Genomic DNA, 20,285 nt, shown 5'->3' on the forward strand with positions numbered 1-20,285 from the left:
TTGGTTCCAATGAGGCAGTATATATTTTTCCACACACCACTTAATAATCTTCTTATGAGAATATACTTCTACAGAACTTTCTTTATCCTGAATATGTGCTCTTCCAATCCAAATCCTTATTATTCTTTGCAATCATTAGTCTGCAACTGCTCATGTCACAGCAGGATTTATCGGACTGGCTGTTCGTGGACATGAGCGCTTTGTGGCAATTGCGTTCTAATGATTGCAAAGAATAATAAGGATTTGGATTGGAAGAGCACATATTCAGGATAAAGAAATTTCTGCAGAAGTATATTCTCATAAGAAGATTATTAAGTGGCGTGTGGAAAAATATATACTGCCACATTGGAATCAAATACTGTGAGGAATGGAGATTAAGTAAAACAATATGGGAATCAACATAAATACGGACAATGTAACGAATTAGAAATCTAAATTTATGAGTTAAACATATCAGAGGAAGACGTGTTATATCATGGACCAATCAAATGCAGAATTTAAATCTAGCCCTGATGACGTCCAGCACTTGATGAAACGAGTAGGCTGTCAAGATCGTTTTATATTGAACGTGATACTGTCTTTTTGAGATTGCTGGAATTAAACTGAACATTTTTCATTACAACTGGAACCTGGCCTGTCGATTGTTCTGTGGACATATGCTAATTATGGACTGATATAATTGGGGATACTGAGAAGACGCTCCTTTCACTTAAATCATTAAATATCTTGATATTCATCATCTGCCTCAAACAGCATGTCAACTTAGGGTACTTTCTTTATTGCCATACCTGCAGGACAGACCCAATACTCTGCTGCATGTGCCTTAGAGTCACAGATAAACTGAGTGAAAGGAAAAAGAGGAACCAAGTAAAACAATTAACCATTTTCACAAAGTTTTTCCACTAATGAATCACTCAACAAACACGGTCTTATCTTAAATTATTCCAGTGTGTATAATGCAATAGGAAGCCGCTGCCAAAGATCGCCACTGTAAAAACAATGTTACATTTTTAATTATTTCGACCGCATGACATTGAACTGCTGAAAATATTTCTCTATGTTTTAGGATTTTAAAGTTGGAGTAAATTCTGCACTCCTGGTTTTACCTCGCTTAGCTCAGCTAAGGGAGCCATTACCTAAAGCTCCCCACTGGAGTTCTTCCATAGAAGCTTGGGGTTTGATCACTTGTTCTGTAAGTGAAACAAGGGCTATCTGGAGATTGCCATTCTGCTAATTAATTGTATCTAATTTGTATTTTAAATACCCCAGGAAAACACTGCCCTTCAAAATAGAATTCTCAGCACAAGTTCTGAGACATACACACAATAAGGTACACATTAGATTTAAAGAAATATATGCAATATATTAACACGTTACATACGAAGACAGAATAATGGGAACATGTTCTTGTTCAAATGGATTAAGGTTGTACTGATCCTATGTGAATTTTTATATACAGGTCCACTGGCGCACCTGCCACACCCTTATGCATTTGCCGGGTTCACCCACTCTATTCTTCTAGGTCATTATAAAGTGGTCACTTGGGTGTCAGTTCAGAAACATCTAGTTGGTTCAATTATTTTGGACCTGCACTAGGTGAGGTCACATAACTGTGTCTATGACATGCACCTTGTCAGTGTCCTTTTTGGCTACAGCATTTTCATTCAAATGTATAGGTCTCTTGTTTAACACATGGCACAACTTTCCTTTTTTAGTGACAACCAACTGCATCTGCAAGTCGCAGGAAGGTGCGTGATGACATCACTCTATGTAACCACCTTACAAGTGGAAAACTATACGTATACATCACAAAAAAACTGAACAGCACAAGGAAGGAATTGGTACTTAATAGACATCAGCGAAGTTTTCACACAGTTAATCAGGCCCTCTATTTTTCCAGTCAATCTCTGTTGTGCAGAAAGGACCGGGTGCATGAGATTCTGAAAAAGATGCCCTTACTGAAGAACCGGTGTTACAAATATGTAATATTCTTTCTACAATCTAGGTCGGATCTTTCCCAGATGCTTAAGTCAAGTGTCTAGTGGTACCATAAATATTAAGATAGCAGGATGAAGTAAAAATGGACTATCTCAAAAACGGCATCGGAGCAGTCTGATCCATTGGTCAAACTGCAAGGGTAATAGAATTGTTACTTCTGAACGCAGTGGTAGACTATCAAGTGGCAGTCTTGAATATTTAAGAGAGATTAGATCTACCCAAGAGCAATACAGTTGCAGATTTTCCTCAGGGTCTAGGGATAGCCCAGAATAGTCTACGCCTCAGAAGCTTACAGAGTTTAATAAAATCAGCAAACTACCTGTAATAATATCAAGGGGGAGTGAGAGGTATGGAATTAGACTGACAGACTGTAGTCATCTATACGCATATTTTTATGAAATGCATGTAAATGTTATGTGTATCTGTAAAGTGCACTATGACCTGCTTGGTTAGGGAAAGGAGATTCGACTGTTCAAGTAGGTGGGGCCTGAGTTGTGGAGTGCCTTGAGTGTGTGTGTGTGTGTGTGTGAAGAGTTTAAATTGAATGCTTTTGTGTATTGGATGCCAGTGTAGTTCACGGAGGTGTGGTGTAATGTGAGATCTGGGTGGGAGGTTGAGGAGGAGTCTGGCTGCCGAGTTCTGGATGGTCTGTAGTCTTCTAGTCTGTTGCTTGGTGTTCCCGGTATAGAGTGTTCCCATAGTCCAACCTGCAGGTGAATAGGACACGAGTGACAGTTCTTATAGTGTTGCTTGAGGGCCATTTGAGGATCTTGCTCAGCACCTTAAGGGTATGGAAGCAGCATGCAGTCATGGCATTGACTAGTACAGTCATGTCAAGTTTGCTGCCAATGAATAATCCAAGGTTACTGGCGTGGGTTAGGGTGTGGGTATGAGTTCTGCTGGCTACCAGATGGAGTCCCATGGTGAAGAGTTGTTGCCGAAGATCACTACTTCTCTCTTGTCTGTTCTGAGCTTGAGGCAGTTGGCTTTCATCCAGTTAGCGACTTCAGTCACGCAGGCTGTGAACTGGTTTCTTGTGCTGGCGGTCTTGGATGAGAGGATGAGAGGGAGAGTAGAAGTTGTGTGTCATCTGCATAGGAGAGGATGTTGATGTTGTGTGCCTGGATATCATAAGCCAAAGGGATCATGTATGCATTGAAGAGAGTGGGGTTGAGCCATGAACGAGGGACACCACAGATACAGATGAGTTTGCAGGATTCAGAGGAGTACGGTGCCTGGCTGGCAGCATGTGTTCTATTCATTAAGAAGGAGCAGATCATGGTGTATTCACCTACGCCCCTGACCTCTCTGAAGAAAAAATGGAAAATCCATGTAGGGGAATTGGACATGGCAGATTGGAGAGATGCCTGTATGGCCCATCATGCTTTAGCGATCTCTGCTAGACTCCACTTTATACAGTTTAAGTATTTACACCAAGCCTACATGACTTCCCTCCGTATGCAAAGAGCAGGTCTCACCACTTCTCCAGAGTGCTATAGGTGCAACAACACTCTGGGGGAGTTTTTCCATATTTTCTGGCAATGGCCAGTGATTCACAAGTGCAATTTTTGCTGCGTTGTCTGCCGTTGTGGGTGAGACTGTGGCTGCTGACCACAGAATTGCTCTGCTTGGTATGCTTTATGATATGGGAGGACCCAGGGGGGACAGAATACTGGTGGGCGTGGGCACGTTAATAGCCAAACTGAACATTGCCCGAGGCAGGACTTCTCCAACGGCCCCTTCGATAAAGGCGTTGACTCTGGCATGGATTGGTGTGGCAAATTAGAGGAAACCATTTATGAAGCTTGGGGATGCCCGCGCAAATACGATAGAATCCGGAAACAATGGTGGGACTATGATGGCTTATCGAATAGATGAACCTCAAGGGACGACCCGTAGTATTGGGAAAGTTATGGAGTCAGACTTAATTCTGGGATCATAGAACAACAGCGATGTAATGGGTTTTGGTTTTAATGACGAGCAAGGCATTGTTCTATTGTTAACATGTAAACTTGCAATAAAATCTTGCTTTATAAAAAAAAGTAGGAGCAGATCCAGCAAAGTAAGGGTCCTTGGATGCCAATCTCATGCAAGCGTTGGATGAGGTGTGAGACAATGCCAAATGCTGCAGAAAGGTCAAGAAGAATGAGGGCTGCAGTGTCTCCTCTGTCAAGGATCATGCGAATGTCGATGGTGGTGGCAATGAGTGCTGTGGCAATACTGTGGTTGGGCCGGAATCCAGACTTCGTGGCATAAGGAGGTGGTAGTTGCTCCATTGGTCAGTGAGGCATCAGGTGATTAGTTTCTCTAAGACCTTTGCCAGGTATGGTAAGAGGGAGATGGGTTTGTAGTTGGAAAGTGTGGCTGGGTCAGTGGATGGTTTCTTGAGCAGGGGAATGACAGTGGCATGTTATCAGGTGTCTGGGAATGGGACCGAGTCGATGGAGGCATTAAAGATGGGTGTTAGTGCTTCACTGATTGGTAGTACTTTGGTGAAGGTGTGGTGGGGGACAGGGTCAGATGGAGCCCCTGAGTGGATGGTCTTCATAGTGGCAGTGATTTTGACAGTGGTGACAGCAGGCCATGTGGTCAGGGCCCGCTCATCAGTTGTGATGGGAAGTTGACTTTGAACAGTAATGGGGTCCGGTTGAGGGTCAAAGTTGTTCCCATATCTCTGTGGCCTGTTTGTTGAGTGAAAGGGTGCTGTGGAGCATGTAAGTGTGTCGTTTTGCAGGGTAGTGTTTGTTCGGTGTGAGAGTGAGTCAGCAGGGTGCTGTTGGGGTGCGAGTATTGGTTGTAGGGTGTGGGAGAGTGCCTGAGAACTTGCAAGGGGTGCAAGTGAATGCTCTTTCTGTGTTCTGTGGTGCGGTATGGCACTAATGCAGCGAGCTGCAGCCAGGGTGAACAGTATGGAGAAGCACAACAGGGTATTGGTGAGTGGGAGTGAACCAGGGTCCCTGGCATTGGTTGTGATCCAGGTGCAAACAGGCACAAATAGGCTTCTCTGCAACCACTGCCAGTCAGCACTACAGCTCCTAATAAATAGGTCTTCGAAGGAGTGAAGAGTAAGGTGGGTGGAAAACCAGTGATGTCACTTCCTTGTGAAGATGAATGATGAGAAATGAAGCCCTCTTACTGGACTACTTCTAAATGAGACAGCAAGGATGTCTTCAACCTAACAGGAAAGGTTTTTATAAATACAGAACCCTGTTGGGTCCTCCTGGCAAGCTGAACAAAATAGGCAAATCATTTCAATTTGAATAAAATATAGCATTAGAACATCTAAGAGGTCATATGGTTGAACACATATTGTCTAAATCCTTTAGCCTGCATATTATGGAGGCATCTAGACCTTTTTTTACGAACACGAAGACTTAATGCCAACATTCCTGACCAAGACACCTGTATAAATGGACCACAAAAACATGTCAACTAATAGAACATGTAAACACTAGACCAGACTTCTCCAACTAGCAGCTCGTAAGCTACTGGTAGCTCTCCAACTACCTGAAAGTAGCTCTCCTGTGCTTAGAACCTTTTGTTTGGTTGAATCAATATAAGTATGTCAAAATTGAAAAGTGTGTACATGAGATGAAAATGTGTGTATTTTCCGAACCCATAATTTCAAAAATATATTTAAAGCTGATATTTGAATTATAAATCATGCAGCATTGGGAGACTTTTACTAACATTATTCCCTTTGTGTTGGCTGCATTGCAGCTGTGGCGGTTATGCATTACCCTTGTAGAGGTATTCCAAACTGACTAAGCCTTTTTTACTGCTGGCAATCTTGTACGGATGTGATCACTACTGGTAATCTTGCACTAATGTACCCTTGTCTTATGTGTACCACACTAATACTTTTGGTAGCTCAGTATGATTTTCGTTGAACAAAAGTAACTCGTTAGTGAACAGGTTGGAGACCACTGCATTAGACCCTCTTTTTAATCTTGCGCCACAAAGAAAGAAAATCTAGAATACCAGCTCTCAATTTTAATAGGTTCAGATTGTGGTGACTAGGACAAGAATTACATATAAGGTTATGGGATGAAAGTTTGCAAATATTTTAACTACTGTTGGTCGATTGGGGTAGCATTCTCACCAATCGCTTTTCGCCCACTATGCTACTCTAGACTAAGACCGCTACCATCCTGCAGCTGGACCTGCTCAACATGGGAATAAGTCTATCTGTAAATGCCAGGCAGGGACCCCTCCAGAGGGGAACGCAAGCAGCTCGAAACCAGTTTTGATCTCATCAGTGAGGTATAGCTAGGCTCCTAAGGCAAGGGACCCATATTTGGGCATATCATTGGCCACTTAGGGAGTCCCATCAAACACACAAATGTTGAGAAGGATGCTTGCAATAGGCCTAACCACTGGCAATCATTCAGGGTAGCATTACAACCCACTGTTCTTTTGCCCACCATGCCACCTCAGATCAGACCGAGCCATGTGCAACCCGTCTTGGTCCAGCTAATACCGGTCAAGCCAGGTCCTTTCTGAACCAGAACGCAAGTAACCCAAGACCAGTTTTGTCCCGATTAGGTCTCTTTAGTCAGGTGTAACTTGGTTCCAGTGGCCAAGTGAGCAAGGGACCCACATCTGGGCATAACCATGTCCACTTAGGGCATTATATCGAACACACAAAAGATGATGAAAGCAATGTTGCAATAATTGGCAATAGTTTGCCTACAAGAGGTTAGACTTGATGTAAACATTCCTCTCAAAACCTTTTATGTGTTTGATGTAACACCCTAAGTGGACATCAGTATACTCAGATGTGTGTCGCTGGAACACTGTGCCACTGGAACCAAGCTATCCTAGCCTCAAGAGCCCCAATCACATCGAAACCGGTCTTCTATTGCTTGGGGTTTTAGTTCATAGTGGGCCTGGCTTGGCAGTACGGGCTGGATTATTCCTATCGGAGAAGGACCCAGACTTTGCTAACAGAGCTACACCCGACTTAAGAGACCCAATCAGGTTAAAACAGGTCTTGGGTTGCTTGTGTTCAGGTTTAGAGAGGACCTTGCTTGGCAATTTCGGCTGAACTGTTCTTTTTAGAGCAGGAAGAGGATTGATTTGCATGCGGCTGGGTCTCATCTAAGGTTGCATGGTGGGCAAAGGAACGATGTGTTGGAATGCTACTTCAAGTGACTGCCAGTGATTAGGGTTATAGCAAGCATTTCCCCTGTTGGGACGGAAAAGTCCTCTGCATGGTAACAGATATGCACCCCTACTCTGAGTGCCCCAACTATACGGATGTCTGACCCCCAATAGTGATTTGTCTTATCATATACAAACACGGATCAAGCATGTGCGCCATGACATAGGTCTGTCTCACGGTTTGCAATCTTGCTGGACTAGGAGGGGTGCCCAAAAAACTGCCTTCTTAGTGGTGATAGGCTATAGCCTTTATCAGGAGTTAATCAGCACAGGTGCGGTGGTGGCAGCATACCGTGTAGTAATCAGAAAGAGTGAAAACAGTCCTTTTTAATCCGTGCCACTGAAGTGAGGCCTACAGGCTCACTCGCTCAAAGTTCAGCTATGGTGTGTTTAACTTACCCCTTGGCCTACATCAGATTGATTTAGATTGCTGCTCTGGGCACTAGTGATGTATCTGCGCTGGGTGTATATGTGCCTGGTAAGGGTACAATACAGCGATAATGCAGTACTGTGTAATGCATTCATGTGCATATACTGGGTGTAGATGTGCCTGCGAGTCAAACAGCACATGAAGGATAGAGTGCTGTGACGTGCGTACAAGTAAAATACATGTACTGGGTGGTCACGTGGTCAGGATAGGCCTGGTAAGGAACACTGCCATTTACATGCTCATGTTTAAGTTGCCTACTCTTTTATTCACAATGACTTTTGACATACATGTGCTTGCGCGACTATGCCGGATAACATCCTCTGAATCAGCATTGCTTACATTTCTACTTCGTAGGCACATCATCACGACACCTTGAACATTTAGTATAAGAGATAAAGTTCACTGTGCAAATGTCATCATAGTTATTGTCCGGTAGACGACAACGCTATCCAACTAGAATAAACAATTGCGGCCTGACAGGGGTTGCGACATGGCCACATGGGTGCGGTTTATTACATATACAGAACAAATTCCTTGTTACGGAAAGGAGCACTCCGCTGACACTGCCAGGTCACTACATGCCAGAATTCCAGCTCTCAGCTGATTTCTGTTTACCGACATGAGGGATGTCCAGCTCTACACCATGACGGACAGCCTGATGACACTTACTCACAGGTAATAGGGAGTTAGTGCACCTGGCAGGGACTTGGCAGATCACCCACCCCACGCATGAACAGGTTAGGGAGCGATAGGCAAAAGTACACTACAGTACCGTACTCATACGCCAGCATATATTCACCGTCTTAGCAGCTTGGTGAAAATGTTCATTTTTTTCACTGTTCTTGCAATGCTAATTTTGCTAAATCGGTTTCAATCTATTGATTATCGCAGTGCCCGTATTATATGCAAGAATCACAATGTTTCAATAAATATCGAAACACCTTGCTGAGTGTTTCTTGAAAATTTCTTTAGGTATGTGGAAGTCCAAACTAAAGGGTTCTAGATCTGTTATCACAATTTCTTTGGGGTATCAGGGTTGTCATCTTCTAAGGTTGCACACACATTTGTTACCCTGTACGGTTATGGGTGAGACCGGTGCACTGTGAGCTAGCAGGACTATAGGCCAACATATCCTGAGAGTGTGCACGGATTCAGTCTGGCACAATCCTGCCGTTTATGTTGTCCAACAAACACACAGTTTTACCAGACAGGTACAAGCCGTATGACAGTGTGTATGCGTGCCTATGAATGGTCCAATAGTTTCCATCTTGGGAGACCTAGGGCTGCATAGTGAAACATGGAGCGGGGGCAGAGGTATCTCCCCAAACAGATTTGACTATTGCTGCATTCCTGTAAGCTGGGTGGGACACATTGAGGAGGGTAGAACCAAGCTTTCCCTGTACACTTCAAATGGTGGTTTTTGATTCAGATTGGTCACAGGGAAGGGGCATTGGCACACCTCAGGAAGGAGATGAGGCTGATAAGAGAATCAAAGCGCAGGGTTGAGGCCCTGCGCTAAACTTTTGATACATATATAACTGTGACTGACAAACATGCGTGAACTCTTGTCACTTCCATGACCTGTGGTGTGGTTCTATCAGCTTTGGAGTTGCTCCTGTTGTGACATACCACTTTCAAGGAGAAGAGAAGGCAGAGGAGTGGGCACTTAAAAAAAGAAGCTGACACCCAACATAAACTTAAAAGTTCAGAACCTAAATCACATTCGATGTCTGAAAATGGGAGCTTGAGACCCTAAAAATCGCCAACTGCTAAAAAGCCAGATGGACTGTGAGGAGGTGAAGCTCTGCAAGACTTCTACCTGAGACCAGACGGGGGCCAAGGCTTGCTAGTTTCCCTGCTGGGTGAGGGAACATCACCCAGGGAGTGCATGGCCACCTGGCCAGGAGCTTGGCACACCAGCACCTTCCTGCTTACCAAGACCAGTGTGCCCTGTGAGAAAGGGGATGGCGTTTGAGAGAGCAAGCTCCAGTGGTGAAGCCTGTTGAGTTGACTCACTGAGCATGAGGAAACAGACACTGCACCAATCAAGTCATTGCCCATGTGCAGGACAAAATCAATGACCTCTGTATGCCAGAGGAGGGCAGCCGTAACGTGAGCCTGGGAAATCGCTGTGCTGATTGGACCACAGAGCGTGTGGCAGCGAGAAATCTGCAACCCCGTATACCAGGAGGGGTCGCCACGGTGTGTCACTATCTCTGTGCTGATCGTGCCATATGTGCAATGAGGGAGCGCTGACCCCGTATGCCAAGAGGGGCTGCCGTTGATGGATTGCTTGGTAGAGTGAGCCCTAGACGGTTGCACAGTGAAGAACCGGTGACCAGGTGAGTCTGGAGGGGATGCTGTGCAGGCATCTGTTATGCCAATCGAGCCATTGCCCATGTACAGCAGAGATACAGTGACCCTGTACGCCAGAGGGGGTCACTGGAACTAGCAAGGAGTGGGACCTGACCCAGAACTTTGCCAGCAGAGTGAGGCCCCTGTGGTAACACCTACGCACCTATCCCAAGTCAGCATCAAGAACTTTGCACCCCCTTCTCCCCCACAAGGGTTGGACCAAAGACTTACTTGCAAGGAGGAGCCAGGAGGAACCTCCAGTTGCTGTGGGTGTGTGACAGTGTGCAAGGAACTCTGGGATCTTCGGGCCCACCCGGGTGCATGTAGTGAATTCACCTGAACCAGACGCTCGGCACCTCGCAAAGGGGGCACGCTTAGGAACGTTTGGTGCAGGCAAGACAGAATTCCAACAGTCGGGCCCGGGGAATTTGCTTGCTAGATAGTGCTTTGGCGCTGGTACACTTTTGATTTTAAAATAGAGTTGGAGCGGGCTCATGAGTCTCGGACTACTAGCGGGGTTTACTCTGGATGTTGCCTACAGTGAATGGGTACTAACCATTATTGCTTAAGGGAGGAGGGAGTGGGACACAGAACTGACTATGAAAACACTGGGGGACTGTGCAGTTGTTTGTGAATATCCTATTTCCATTTGTGCCGATAGCGGTAAAATAAAACACTTCTTTTATCCTGAAAGAGTATTTGGATGGACAATAATATATTGCTGCTATTGCATGTGCTTTGAGTTGTGAGCCGGTGTCCACCGCCCTGTATCCACCCTCCCCGAGGTAGTCTTGGACTGCTCGGACCACGTTATTTCTGAGAGTCAAGTGTTGAATGGGTACTGGGTTCAGCTGCTTATAATTTATAGTAGGTTGGACCGGGGGACATCAGGAGTAAAAGGCCTCAACTCCGATGGTTAGGACCCCTTCATTACCTCTTGAGTGATTGGACTAGGACAAGACCCATTTATTTATTTATTTTATTTTAAGGGTTTTATATAGCGCTAGCCAGACCCGAAGATATTGGAGCGCTTTACAGCCTCAAGTCATGTAGCAGTCGAGTACAGAGTAAAATACTATGGAACAATAGTAACATATTGATTTGTTACAAATCCTATTCAGGGAAGGGGAACAAAGGTAGCATTCTAATACAAAGAAAAGCAGTAGAACACACATTGATACGTGACGGATAATGATCAGGGAGGAGGGACAGAGTGGCGCGTCAAGAGGACAGTGATGTAAGAGTTTTCATTATCAACGTGATTATATACTCCAATGGGTAGGCTCTTGAATTTTATGAAGGAGAGGTTTGTCCTGATGTGGACTGGAATGACGTTCCACATTTTCGGTGCATTTCCAGAGAAGGAGCATGATAATGGTTTTTTTTTGCGAGTTTTTGGAGGGATGAGAAGTAGAATGTTCATACTCCTGAGATTTCTTTTCTGAACCAGCCTCGTTGAGTTTGGATGCCAGGTAGGCAGGTTTGACAGTGTGCAGAGCTTTGTGTGTGAAACAGGCAGTTCTGAAGCTTGCACGCATTACGATTGGGAGCCATTTAAGCACCTTGAGAGCAGGAGAGATGTGTTTGTATTTCTTTACTCCCGTGACCATCCTGGCTGCTGCATTTAGAGTTGATCGGAGGGGAGCTAAGTGGGCTTTTGCCGTGCCTGTGAGGGTTGCATTTCCGTAGTCCAATCTGGACAAAACTAGGGATTGTGTGGCCTGTTTGAAGTCTTTGGGAGGGATGAAGGGCTTTATTTTGTTGAGAAGTATTAGGTTGAGGAAAGCGTTCTTTGCGGTGTTCTTGATATGTTTGATCATGTCCAAGTTAGGATCTAGAGTGATTCCCAGTGATTTTACTGAGATTGCAGTTTAGAGCATCAATAGTTTTAAGCCCTTCAGTGATTAGGGAGGTCTGCTCTTTGTTGGAAAGGAGAAGGATTTCCGTCTTATCTTGGTTGAGTTTCAGGTGGTTGTGTGATAGCCATTGTTGGACTTCTCTTAGAGTGTTGTTTAGTCTTTGAATGTCGCCAACTGAAGAAGTTTCTAGGTACATATGTGTATTGTCTGCATATAGGTGGAAGGGGATGCTGGCTTTTTTGAGTATGGTGGTGAGTGGCACCATATAGATGTTGAACAGTGATGGGGAGAGAATTGAGCCTTGGGTGACACCTCTGCTTATGGGGAGGAGGTCAGACGTGAAGTTTTAAATTTTTATTCTTTGGGAGCGGTTCTGTAGAAAGGAGGTAAACCACTGTAAGACCACCTCTTCTGCTAAAACACTATCTCGGAGTACATTAATGAGCAATTTGTGGTCTACCGTGTCGAAGGCTGCCGATGGGTCCAAGAGTATGAGTAGACAGTATCGAACTGTATTGAGTGATTTGTGGACATCATCTATGAAATTCAGGATTGCGGTCTCAGTGCTGCAACCTTTTCTGAAGCCCGATTGGTGGGGGTCTAGAAAGGTGTTGCTTTTCAAGTGTTGGGTAAGTTGGAGGAGAACACATCTTTCTAGGATTGTGGCTAGGATTGGATACGGGTCTGAAGTTGTTGAGATCATTTGGGTCGGAGCCAGGTTTTTTTTTTTAGAAGTGGAGTGACTTGGTCGATTTTGAGACAGTCTGGTATGGTTCCGGTTGTCAAGAAGCTATTTATGATCTTGGTCCAGATCGGGGCTAGGGTGTGTTTGAGCTTTTTAGCCAGTTGGGCCGGGATGGGGTTCTCGAAGTGTGACGAAGGGTTAGGATCTTGTAATCATTTCGATGATTTCAGTTTCAGAGATGGGTTTGAACAATTTCCATTCGGTAGGGAGGTGCCTGGTTGGGTAGTTCCCTACTTTGCCGTGGGGCGGGCTTTCAATGGGTGGACCGAGGTGGTCGTCCAGGGAGAGCTCTATCTTGGTGATTTTATTTTTAAAATAGTTGGCAAAGTTATCACATGGGTCTTTGGAAGCCTGCACTGAGGTTGAGCGGGGCTTGGTCGTTTGTTGCCTAATGAGATTAAAGAGACCTTTGGGGCGGTTTTTGGCATTTGTCTAGTGCCCCCTGGAAGAAATAATTTTTTTCGTTTTTTAAGTGTTTTTTGTAATTCCTGCGTTCCGTTTTGAGTGGGTAGAGGTGGGTTGTGGATGTGTTATTCCTCCAGAGTCTTTTTGCAGCTCTTAGTCTTCTTTCCGAGGTTAGGTCTGAGTTGAACCAGGATCTTGATGGAATGCTCCCGATTCTTTTTTGTTTTAAGGGGGCTATTTGGTCAAGTATGTGGGCTATAGTTGCATTGTAGTGTGAAGTAAGTTCCGTTGTAGATAGGACGCATGTGGTGGTGGGAAGGATTGAGCTTATGTTTTCTTCCAGGTTGGTAAGGGGAATCTGTCTAAGATTTCTCGCCCAGTGTAGTGGTTAATGTGTGCTGGGTAGGCAATGGATCTTTTCGATGATGTGAAATAGAATGATGTGGTGGTCTGACCAGTCAACAGGAAGGATGTGGGTAATAGTGACTATCTCTTCGTGAGCTATTAGGGCATCTAGTATTGAGCCTTTGTTGTCTGTTTGCTCTGTGCAGTGTTGGCTAAGATTGTTGTGCGTAGAAGTTCCTTCATGATTTGGAACAGGGAGTTATCTTTCCAATGAAGGTTGAGGTCACCTAGTTTTAGGTTGATCGAGTCCGATAGTGAGCAGTGTGTTATCAGTGCAGAGAGGTGTTCTCCAAATGCAGGGGTGTTTCCCAGCGGATAGTAGAGAAGATGGCACTATAGCGTTCTGTTGTCAGTCGTCTTAATGGTTGATGTTAGATATTCAAATGAGTTATATTTGAAGGAGTCGGTTTCAATTACAGAGATGTTGTTCTTGTGGAGGATTACACATGGGGTACATGTAGCAAGTGCTTAATATGTAAACAAAACATATGTGCAGGGGTCCAAGCTTTTCTTAGGAGTCTGCCGCAAGTACACCTGAATGCCAGCATAGCGTAATGTCAAGGTTGCCTAGGCTTGATTCGCTCACCTTACATTTCAGAGCATAAAATCCCATACCATAACATGACATAACATAACCCAACATGTGTTTGTGAAGTATGTGTTGTCCCTTTGGGGTATCTGAGCGCTGAATAACCGGTGTTTATTGTTACCCAAATCAATTGTAGAATGAAAGGCTTAACGGACCAGCCAGGATTTGAACCTGTGCCCCTGATGTCACATACAGGTTTCTGGGGTGGATGCATTAGTCAACCGAGCCACAAATCTTTTTATCTCAGTGCTCCATATGCTTTTTAACCCTGCTTTTGTCATAGTTTTTTTTCTTTCCTATTTTTAAGTCTCGGCTAGCGTAGCTGCGCACATGCGCAGCTCGCTCGGCAAGATTTAATGTTTTTGAGTAGCTTCAGTAAAGGGCTTTATGCCCCGCCCCTCTTTTCCATTGGCTGGCATCACCGTTTATGCTAAACAGTGGCCAGCCATTGGAAAAGAGCTTGTTATGATGTGTATTTTTGGCTTTTTCCAGACGGCCCACTTGGACGGGCTTGCCTGTTTTCCTTCTGGCGTACAAGGTTTCAAGAGATCGAGCTCAGAGGCGCACAAGGTCACGGGGAGGACAAGGCAATGGTGAGCGCTTGTTTCTGTTCAATCTGACACTGTCTGTTTTTATTTTTTCATTTTTTCTTCACGGCTGATGGGCAGCAAAAGCAAGCTTACAAACTGTTACAAAAAGAGCTGGACTGGCGAGCTACATCCAGGTAGAATAGGGTAACTCAGTGTCTCAGTCTGTCCGTCATCCTGCAGGTGGGCATTCTATTCCCTGCTTCCACTAGTAACCAGACGCCTCATGTGATTCGGGGTAACCAGTGATCTCCCTGGGCCTCGCCCCCCCCTCCCCAAAGTACAGACATTGCTTTGAAATAATTAGCTAACACGCCTTGACAAGGCAATGGCGAGCGCTTGTTTCTGTTCAATCTGACACTGGCTGGTTTGATTTTTTTCTTCACGGCTGGTGGGCAGCAAAAGCAAGCTTACAAATTGTTACAAAAAAAGCTGGACAGGCGAGCTACATCCAGGTAGCATAGGGTAACTCGGTGTTTCGGTCTGTCCGTAATCCTGCAGGAGGGCAATCTATTCCCTGCTTCCACTAGTAACCAGACGCCTTGTGTGATTCGGGGAAACTCGTGATCTCCCTGGGCCTCGCACCCCCCAAAGGGCAGACATGGTTTCGAAATAATTAGCTCACACGCCTTGAAGTACACCAATCGCCCATAAATTGACGACCACACACGTCACTGCACACACATTTAGGAGTGCTCATGGCCTCGCATTTAGGAAAAACCTATATATATGTAATAACGTACACATTATTAATGTGTGCAGGTGTTTCTCTGTATGTTTCCTCGCCGATGTGCAGCTCCGTAAATATGTCAGAGTCTTCTATTAACTAAAAGTGTGGTACTCAGTTTATAGAACCCACAATTTATTTTAGAGAGGACGCCATTTGAAAGTGTAAACTACAGGACACGCACAGAACTCTGCAACTGGTCATAGCCTCTGAGCCTTCTGTTCTCTGTTGGTCTTTGACAAAGTTTACAGAGTCCCAGCAAAATGGACATGGCCCGAGCGAAATCAGGGGGAATGGACCACCCTTGCCCACCGGATATTTAGTGACAGGCGGACGAAATTGGAGTGCAGGTGAGCCTGTAAATGCCTGGTCCCCGCTGCAATTACACCTGCAGCAGCAATGCCAATTAGTGGCGACTCCATGCTGTTCAGAATGAACAGAGCGCGGACGCGCGCGCGCACACACACACACACACACACACACACACACACACACACACACACACACACACACACACAGACAGACACGCACACACAGACAGACACACACACATTCACACACTCTCTCTCTCACTCATTCACTTGCGTATCATAACACAAAACACATTTCGAGGACATCGGGGTGCTGTACATAATCAAAAGACACACACGGGACTGGTGTTTGCTTGACAGTTCGTATAGTAGGTTGAGTTTCAGATTGCTTCATTTGCGTGTAGGAGGTGCATCGAGCTTACCTCTTTCATTGTACGAAATCTATTCTTGAAAGCACCTAGAAGCCATATTTACTGTGTAGTATACAAATAATATTAATAAAACAAAAAATATATATCACATTTTATAGGAGTTGGCAAGGTGTTGAGTTTCTGTCCAAAGTTAATAAAGGGGATGTGCTGGTTGAATAGGCAGACAGTATTTCCCAGGCACGGCCGGGAACGCAGGGCTTGAGTCAGTAACTTAAGCAGGCAGAAGCCCCCGCGGGTCCCACAAGTGCAATCCGTCGGTGTCTTTGAAAACGTTGTTCAATGTCTTTTTGTAGTAATGAATGTTTGGGGGTAAAAAGTGCATTCACAGATGTGCAGCTGGGAAAGGCAGGTTTGTGAAAGAAATTGTGCGTGTGTGAGGGTGTATTTGAAGTGTGTGTGTGGGAAGTGAGTGAAGAGCGTGTGAAGTCAGCGTGAATGTGTGTGTTTCTGAGTGTCTGTGGAAAGATTGTCTTTATGTATGCACGTGTGGCTGTGTATGAAAAAGCACAGGTGGGCCCCTTAGGAAAGCATTTTCTGTGTGCCCCAGAGACTGCATGCACCCCCAGTGGCCACCACCCACGCCGATGTTTAAACTGTGAAATACAGCAATAATCATGGTTCATTGGGTCACGGTGCCCATGCACCTGTTGCACCAACAGAAGCCACGCCTCCGGACACATGGCTGGTCTTGCGACTTACAGCAGCCCCATGTGTTTGAGAGATGCGTCTTTTGTCATTCGCTTTGCAGTTGGATGTGGTGTGCGGTTTGTGCAATAAGATTCCATGACGACACTCTTACTAATCTTGTGTGGTGTTGAGTTGAATACACTTGTGCCATTATAAGAGTCTTCAGGTGGTCTATTTGTGTTTTACCCTTTACGAATACAGGACTTTAAATCCCAGAATTCAAAGTAAAAATAAATGGATCTACTACACTTGGTGGATTTGGGGCTTCTTGCGAGTTCTGCGTTTGTACGTTAATGAAGAGGCGTGTGCATGTGTCAGAAAAGCGTGGTTCTGCGTGTGTTTGTATTCCATGCTCACCCAAGCATCTTATCAAGAAACATTGTGCATGGGCTGAGCAGGCTGTACATAGGAACTTACTGGCAAATGTGCACATGAAACAGATGGCGTGAAGGAGGGAAGAGGAGCGAGAGGGACGACACATGACAGGACGGTTTACAACAGCTATGAGTTGTGGAATTTACAACTGCAAGGGGCAGGGCGTGTTTCTGGGTAGACAGCATTGCATGAAATGAGGGGCCCTGCACGTGCATTTTGGAAACACGAGCCAGTACTTGTGGAAGCATGGCACGTGGTTGTGTGTTCGGAAGAAGCACGGGCTGGTATCTTAGAAGAAGAGTGTACACTTACACCCGGGGGTACAGACTGTGCGCTCTTGTGTTAAGAGAGGGAATGTATGTGACTAGTTTGTGACACTTGTTTCGTGCCTGATGCAGCTGGAGGTAGATTATTGGCTACCAGTCGCATGGATTGGGGAGGGGGGAGAAGAGGGAGTCCTATCTAAAAGTTGCGAGGGCTACATATGTTTACGTGTACACAGGGGATGCATGTTTGTGGGGAGTTGGGGGGTCCTATCTAAAAGTTGTGAGTGAGGGCTACATATGTGTACCTTTACACAGGGGATGCATGTTTGTGGGGAGTTGGACAGTGCATGCGTATGTTTATTCTGACTGCAACCATTAGTGTGTGTGAGAAGAGTGAATTCTTGTGCATAAGATGGGGGGTGCATTTTTAGGTCTATGAAAGAAGGCATGCATAGTCGAAGGGTACACGCTTGTGCATCACAAAGGAGTGTGCGGGAGCGCGCATGTGGTAGGAGGCTGCACCACTGTGAGTTTAAAAGGACAACGCATGCTTTATATTCGGAAGGACGTTGTGTGTTTGAAACAAGAGTGTATGTTTGGGTCATTGCTATATGCAATAGGTCTCGCCTTTTATTAAGTTAAAGCCATTTGCTTTGCTATACAATACCAATATTAAAGCAAATGGCTTCAACTTGATTAAAGGCGAGACCAATTGCATTTTTAATGCTTGTTCTCCTTTGTGCTCTAGGTCAGTCGAACAAAGACAAATAAATCTTGATGCCCAAACATGAATGCCATTGCAAACAATCTGCACAAATTAAGCCAGAATACATTCCACTTCACTAGGGAGCATCTATATATGCTTCTTGAAGAACAGGGAAACTGTTACCTGTGAATATTAGGCATTAGACAATTGACTGACCCACAGCCACCTAGTGTCAAGGTGAAGCAAAATATAGGTTGCCCCTAGTGCGCAATGTGAGAACTCTATGATGACGCATGCCACCTTGTGTTAGTAAGCATTCTACTATCTTTGTAACACATGGGACGCAGGACAAAATCTATGATTTCAAGAACCCTATGCAGGGCCTACACAAGCAAGAGATAGTATAATTTTACAGGGTGCTACACTTTTGTATGTATACGGGAAACAACAAACCGGACATACATACTTGCCAAGGTATCCATAGAAGCAGACTCTGAGATCACTGTGCTATAGGCATTCAAAAGTGCACCTCAATGATGAGTCCCAAACAAGCTAAACGCACCTGAGGTCACTTAATTACCTTTAGAAGATGAAGCTTGTTAAATTGGTCTGAAGTGTCTCTTCTGGGGCACATCTAGGGCTGATTGGTCTACTGTCGGTCCTTCGTTGTGATGGCACAAATTAATTACAACCCATGAATGACAATCCCAGATTAATCACCTGTTTCTCCAAATGGCAGAAGCACTTCGATCTATCATAATTTTGCAGTATCTTCTTAGGGTAAATATTAGATTCGAATGTCTGACTGACCATTTTCAGCCTGTACAGCAGTAAATGATCGTAATTTTCAAAGCTCTTACAATACAATTTGAGATTAACCTCAGTATTGCTGGCAGGAAACCCGCCTGCAAATAAATAACTATCTCTGTGATGGAGAGAAAATTTTAAAATGAAAATCACTAAAATGTAGATTAAATGTATATTTGTAAAGTAAACATAATTTACCACTTAGAAGAAGTGTTTTATCCTGCCTCCTACTGGTGTTATCTGCTGGAGGAACTGTTGTTGGTCTTGAGTTAGTTCTTGTCTTTGTGTTATCCTTTAGTGCAACCATAGATGTTGACTGGGTGTGCGTAGGTCCTACAGAGGAGTCACTTGGATGTGGGTTGTTGACCCCTACTCTGTCCGTTTCCTCTTCCTCGTGCGCGCCCTCAAAAGGATTGTCCTTGGGCTGGTACTGCCAGTTTTGCTGCTGCTGTCCCTGGTGTTGGCCTTGGTTACCTCCTTGATAACCCTGTTGGAAGGTTTGGTGTGGTGCCACAGGTTAGGTGGCTCCCCCCACCCGTTGGTCTCCTTGAAGGTGTTTCCCTTCTCAATCCTCTGAACTGAAGTGTACCCTTGCACCTAGCGGTCTCATGGTCCTTTTTGAGTTGATTCAGTTTCTTGTCAACTGGAGAACAGAAAAGCTGTTCCCTGTTGAAGGGTGTGTTGAGGATGTTTTTTTGTACTTCAGTCTTGAAGCCTGAAATCCTTAGCCAGGCATGCCTTCTCTCTGTTACTCCCAGCATCATCTGCCTGCTTGATGTCTCCGCTGCGTCTAGGGCCGACTTCAGACATGTATTTGCTATGTTCTTTCCCTTTTCTACCAAGTGGCTCACCCTTCTCTGATCGATGTTTTAGGAGTTCGCCCACTTCTTCCCAGTGCTAGTATGCGTGCCTGTTGATGAGCGTATTGGAATTGGCGATGCGCCATTGGAACGCCGCACTCCTTTCCATCTTCCTACCCATTAGGTCCATTCTCCTGCTCTCTTTGTCTGGAGGTGGTCCTGTATTTGTGGGTATATTTGCCCTCTTCCTAGCCGTGGCTGTTATGATTGAATCCGCTGGTACTGATCCCTTAATATACATAGGGTCTTTAGAAGAGTGTTTGTATTTTTTCTCCGTCCTTCGGGTTACTGCTTTACACATAGCAAGTTCCTTGAAGGCCTCCTTCCCATGGTCCAGCACACTTGGTGGCATGGGTAGGAACTGGCTTCTTGTCTGTGATGGCAACAATGTCTCCAAGAGGAAGCAAGATTGGGGTTTCTCCTCCTCTAGCTGCACTCCATATGTGTCTGAAGCCCTCTTGATGACTTGGTTATAGACCCCAATGTCATACGGTGGCGAAGGCCTCGAAGGATAGGATTCTACCCTCTCTTCTGGTGATTCAGCGTCGAGATCCTGCCACCGCAAGTCCTACGCCTCTG

General features: G+C 45.1%; 1 protein-coding gene across 2 annotated transcripts in view; it reads right to left on the bottom strand.

The window, feature by feature from the left end:
* Positions 1-20,285, bottom strand: part of ZBTB37 (zinc finger and BTB domain containing 37) — a 114,426-nt gene that overhangs the window by 6,756 nt on the left and 87,385 nt on the right. The gene's annotated exons all lie outside the window — the stretch shown is intronic.

Source organism: Lissotriton vulgaris, chromosome 1_1, assembly GCF_964263255.1.
Source record: "Lissotriton vulgaris chromosome 1_1, aLisVul1.2, whole genome shotgun sequence".
Classification (NCBI taxonomy): domain Eukaryota; kingdom Metazoa; phylum Chordata; class Amphibia; order Caudata; family Salamandridae; genus Lissotriton; species Lissotriton vulgaris.